We start from the raw sequence: 6,145 nt of genomic DNA, 5'->3' as shown, positions 1-6,145 counted from the left end.
GCATTGAAAATTTTGGCATTCATTTTGCTTGATTGAGGTATGTATTTTGCTTGGTTTTTGATGATTTTTATGTTTTTGTGATCGTTGCTTTGAGTACTAGCTAGCCTGTACCCTAATTTCTGAAATTGTTGAAGATTTTCTAAAATTCCATTGATGAATACATGAGTTTTATGATGTTTGATGATGAATTATGCAAGCTTGGTGTTTGATATGCATGTTTTGTAAAGTGATTTTTGACAAAAATGTCAATTAGGGATTAAATTGCGAAAAGTGTAAATTGAGGAGTTAAATTGTGAAATAAATGAAAAATATGGGCTGCTAGGGACCTATAGAGAATTCAACCAAGCATGGGTTTTGTCAAATTTTATGAATTCTGTGTATTTATGAAATAGGGACTAATTGAATAAATGTGTAACTTTAGAGGCTAAAGTGCAAAAAATCCTAAATAGGTGTTTGTGGATGAAATTTTTTGAATTGGTGATTAAATAGATGAACTTTGAATATGTATAGATCCTGAAAGAAAGAAATCGGATCTAGATCGAGGAAAAACAAAACTTGACGAATAGTCAATTCTGCCCGTCTATTTTGACTACGAGGTAAGTTCATATGCAAATAACGTCTTTACATTGAATTATATATGTTTTATTAAGATTGTATTATAATGAATGTTGAATGAGTAATTACAAGCAAGAATCAACAAAGTTATGATATCCAAAAGTCCCGTACGAACCTTAGGAATAGTATAGGATACAAATGTCATGACATTAGGTATTCGAGATGTGATTACATGTAAGACCATGTCTGGGACATTGGCATTGTATTGAGATTACGTATAAGACCATGTCTGGGACATTGGCATCATTAATCAAGTTCGTGTAAGACCCTGTCTGGGACAGTGGCATCGATATGTGATAACATGTAAGACCATATATGGGATATGGCATTATACGAGCTTCTGTGATTTCTGAATGTCCTTAACAATTTCGAATGGTTCAACAGGCAAAGACAAGTCGAGAAAGAATATGTATTAATGAGTTAAATGACTTAGGTACGTACGAGATTCATACGAGTATTGGAAAATGAAATAATTGATGAGTTTACATGAGTAAATGCATATGTACTTATTGAGAAAGGTTTGTGTATTTATATGTGTTTACTTGTACTTGGCATACTGATAGAAATGTTGTGATTCATATGATAGCTTCATTTGTATATGGCTTACTAAGCTTTTAAAGCTTACTTTGTGTGTTCTTTTCCTGTTTTATAGATTATTGAAGCTAGCTCGGAGTCGGGGATCGTCAGGAAATGTCATCACACTATTGATCATCTCGTTGGTACTTTTGAAGCTTTGTATATATGGTATATGGCATGTATAGGCTAGTGTCATTTTCGTATTTTTTGAGTTTTTGTATTAGCCATGAGATTGGGCTTGTAAATGATGATGTGTATGGCCATTTGAGTTGGTTGATTTATATGTTGGCAAGTGATATATGTGAAGTTTATAAGTTACCATGTGCTTTGGCATGTTTGCCATGGTTGTTAGTATGGCTAAATGGTTGCTCATTTGGTTAGTTATTAGTTGATATATATTAATGCTTGAAAAATGGTATATTTTGGTATGATTTATAGATGAAGAATTGGTATGTTTGATAGGCATGAATTGGTTGATTGAAAGGTGAGGAAATTCATTTAGAAAATATGTAAATTGTAATGATTTTGGCACTTGGATTTGGTATGTTTTTGAATATGAAATTAAGTAGTTGATATGGTTGAATATAGATGACATAATATACGTATGAATTGGCATGTTTTGGTTGCCTAATTATGTGTTGAATTAGTACCAATTTGGGTTGCTTTGTGTATATGAGAGTAGGGTAGCAAACTGGCTTTTCAAATGGTATTTTTGTCCACACGAGCAGAGACACGGGTGTGTGTCTCAGTCGTGTGCAACACATGGTCACGTTACATGGCCGTGTGTCCCTTAGGGTGCCCTTCAAATTAAAGTCAGTATACCCTATAGTTTTGACACGGCTTAGACACACGGGCGTGTTTACTAGTTGTGTGTGGCACACGGGCTAGCACATGGGCGTGTGGTCTGCGGTGTGATCCAAGTCAGTAACCCTCCTTAGATTTCACACGGCTTGGAACACGGGCGTGTCCTCGGTTGTGTTGTGCAAGTCAGTATGTATGCCCTGCTTTCACACGGCCTATGACACAGTAGTGTCTGGTAGCCGTGTGAGACACATAACCTGTTCACACGAGCAGGTGACCCTTAAATGTTAGAAAATTTTATAAGTTTCTCAAAGTTTGCATATGTTATCGGTTTAGCCCCAAATCACTTCTAAGCATGTTTTAAGGTCTCGTAAAGCCTTATAAGGGACAATGTATTTGATATGAATGTATTCTGATTATGAATGTGTATACGTATGAATTATGTTGTGATTTATCAGTAATGCCTCGTAACCTTATTCTGGCTAAGAATACGGGTTAGGGGTGTTACATGGATAATGTTCCCATTTGTTTCTATTGAAAATAGACTCAATAAGAATTTTAAAAATATAAACTCTAACCAATAATTATTTTTATACAATTTTTAATGATTTTCCAAAGTCAGAATAAGGGATTTCAAAATCATTCTGACCCTGTCTCACAAAAATTTAAATATCTCGTAATATGAAATTCTTTTGCTTACACCATTTCTTTTACGTGAAAATAGACTCAATAAGCTTTAATTTCATCTCTTATTCAACCTCTAATTCGATTTCCAACATTCTTGATGATTTTTCAAAGTCACACAATTGCTGCTAACCAAAACTATTTTATTGCTAATTTTACTCTTTTGCGTTTTCTTCGTATTAACTTTCATTCAACATTCACATAGATTTCGTACGTGCCTGTATCACTTAAATCAGTTATAATTTCATTTTATTTTTCATCTTGGCTATCTCAATTGATACACTTTAACCTCAATGAAAACACATTATTTCAATTCAACATCAAATAATATTATTGGTTCATAATTCTTTCACATTTAATCATCACATAGTCATATTCGTTTACACTTAGTCTTTCCCGTTGAACACATCAGAATAATAACACATAAATAGTGGCCTTCACATAGTACCACCCTTGTAGCCAAAGCTATTTTATTCACAAAGTGGCCTTCACATAGTACCACACTTGTGTCCAAAGCTATTTTATTCACAAAGTGGCCTTCATATAGTACCACACTTGTGTCCAAAGCTATTATATTCACAAAGTGGGCTTCACATAGTACCACACTTGTGTCCAAAGCTATTATATTCACAAAGTGGCCTTCACATAGTACCACACTTGTGTCCAAAGCTATTTTATTCCTAAGGTTCAACCGGGAAATTTCTCACTTAGCACAATGCCATGGACTTATTTCATTTAGCACATTGCCATGGACTTATTTCACTTAGATGCCATGGTTTTTTTTGACTTAGCACAATTTCGTATCCTGGATATGATCTTACATGCGAACCACTTATTTCACTTAGCACACTGCCATGGTCTAACCATGGTCTTTTACCATCAATTCATATTTCACTACGCAACTGATAAACCGTAAAATATACATATTTTTACCCCATGTTTAATGCATTTTATGGATGATTTCTCATTAGAATTGGAAAATTCAATGCTCCTAATGCTTTAATTTCATGTTGTATACTTAGGAGAGCATAGGAGAGTGAAAAGAACGAGAAACGGGCCAAAAACGGAGGAAATGGGCCAAAGTACGAAATCAACAGGGCCTAGACCTCTTCACACGGGCAGACCACACAACTGTGTCAATTTGGCAGGCTCGAACACGACTTGAAGTACTCGAACATGGGCATGTGCCACGAGCATGCCCCTGCCGAGCCCAAGTTGAGTCCAATTCGGAAAAGGCCAATTTTGAGGGTTTTTAGGCATTCCAAAGCCTATAAATACACCCTAGAGGGGGAGGAAAAGAGAGACGAAGAATAGGGGGTAAGGAATTACTCTAAGGAAGTCGATTGATCCATCTCAAAAGCCGGATTCATCATCAAGACTGAAGATCTCTCCTCAATTTCCCTTCAGGAGTTTTGGGTTTTCTTTATGTTTTGTATTTTTATTCTTCCGAGATGTTTTCTTATTTAGTTATGAACTAAAACCCTAAATACCTAAGGGAATGAAACCTAAGACTAATCTTGTTATTATTTTTGAATCGTATGATAAATATTTAACTTGTTCTTAATTATGTGTTCTTAATTCTTGCTTTAATATCCCAGATATTGATTCAAGACAAGCTCTTATTCGAGGAGGAATAGACCTTGTCTAAGAGTACATTTTCATAATTAAGCGAGTTGATTGCACATAGACATAGGGTGACAAGATTTTGCGGATTAGGGTGAAACCTAATAAGGGGATCCATAGATCGAGTTAATGCAACCCTAGAGTGTTAATTAGAGAAAAGTCTCAGTTATTCAATCTAGGGATTAGACATTATTAGTCTTGAATAGGGATAATAACATAACTTAGGGATCTCTATGGAACAAGTTGAATGAATAAATCGTCCGATTTGGAGCCAGAATAACAAGTAAAGTTTAGGTGGATTTTTCCTTAGGTATTGTCTTAAGTCAATCGATTTTTCCCAAAAGCAATTCGCCAATTCTTTTCTCTGTGCGTTCATAGTTTAGATAATTAGTTAATTAAAACAAAACCTCTTTATTCTTAGGCTAGATAAAAAAAGACAGTCATTACTAGTAATTTTATTTCCTTTGGGTTTGACAATCCGTTCTTGCTAAAACTATACTACTGCTCGATAGGTACACTTGCCTACATCGCGATAATAGTTAGTTTAAGAACGAGTATTATGAATATTTAAAACCTATCACCAAATCACGCGATCAAGTTTTTGGCGCCATAATGCTCAATTTTTATTACTTTAGCCATTTATTTTTCTTGCAATTTAATTTAATTTTATTATTATTTATTAATTTATTTTTTTCTTCTCTTGGCAGGTTTTTATAGTTTATGACTAGAAGAAACCTGTCAGGGCCACTACTTTTTGACGAAGAAATTGATCACTCAGTTCATAGAAACCAAAGAGAAATAAGGCGAAGCTTAAGATACACGGAGAATGAGCAAGAAGACAATACTCAACCCCCAACCGAAAAGATGGCTAAAAACCAAGGCAATCAGCTACCTCCTGCAATTGTGGTTAATCAAAATCTTGCTCCACGCACTATGTATGATTATGCTAAAGATTATTTAACAGGAACTGAATCTAGCATAGTTAGACCTACTGTAACTGCAAATACTTTTGAATTAAAACCTAACACTATTTAGATGACACATCAATTTGTTCAGTTTGATGGTTTGCAGGATGAAGATCCCAACGCTCACTTAGTAAACTTTCTAGAATTTTGCAATACATTTAAAATCAATGGCATTTCTGATGATGCCATTCATCTTCGGTTATTCCCTTTTTCATTAAGAAACAAAGCTAAACAGTGGTTTAACTCGTTACCATGAGGGTCGATTACTACTTGGGATCAAATGACTGAAAAATTTTTACTAAAATATTTTTCACTGGCTAAAACAGCTAAATTACGTAATGATATCTCTTCTTTTGTGTAGATGGACTTAGAAACACTCTACGATGCATGGGAGAGATACAAGGACCTCTTGAGAAGGTGCCCTCACCACGGGTTACCGCTTTGGCTCCAAGTTCAAAAATTCCACAATGGTCTGAATCCTTCGACTCGACAAATGGTTGACGCAGCTGCTGGTGGAACCATCAATAATAAAACACCTGAATATGCCTATGAGTTTATTGAGGAGATGTCACTGAATAACTATCAGTGGCAAGTCATGAGGATGAAGCCAATGAAAACAGCCGATGTTTATAACGTCGATTCAATTACCATGCTGTCAAATTAGGTAAAACTCTTGACTAAAAAGATTAATGGTTTTCTTAGTTCTTCACAGGTTCACCCAGTAATGCAGTGCGGAGAAAGTAGCGGTGGAACAAGCTGCGGTGGAACAAGCCATTTGGAATAACAACCTTATGACCATAACATGGATAACGAGCAACTAAACTACATAGGCAATAATCCTCAACCTCAAAACAATCCATTTAGTAACACTTACAATGCAG

General features: G+C 35.2%; 1 non-coding gene across 1 annotated transcript; it reads right to left on the bottom strand.

Annotated features, from left to right (window-relative positions):
• Positions 1-5,593: 5,593 nt before the first annotated feature.
• Positions 5,594-5,699, bottom strand: LOC128287030 (small nucleolar RNA R71). Its single transcript, XR_008277730.1, has one exon. It is a non-coding gene; the product is annotated as a small nucleolar RNA R71 (small nucleolar RNA).
• Positions 5,700-6,145: the final 446 nt, after the last annotated feature.

Source organism: Gossypium arboreum, chromosome 13, assembly GCF_025698485.1.
Source record: "Gossypium arboreum isolate Shixiya-1 chromosome 13, ASM2569848v2, whole genome shotgun sequence".
Lineage (NCBI taxonomy): Eukaryota > Viridiplantae > Streptophyta > Magnoliopsida > Malvales > Malvaceae > Gossypium > Gossypium arboreum.
Note: the sequence above shows the minus strand (reverse complement) of the source record. Positions and strands in the feature narration are given on the sequence as shown.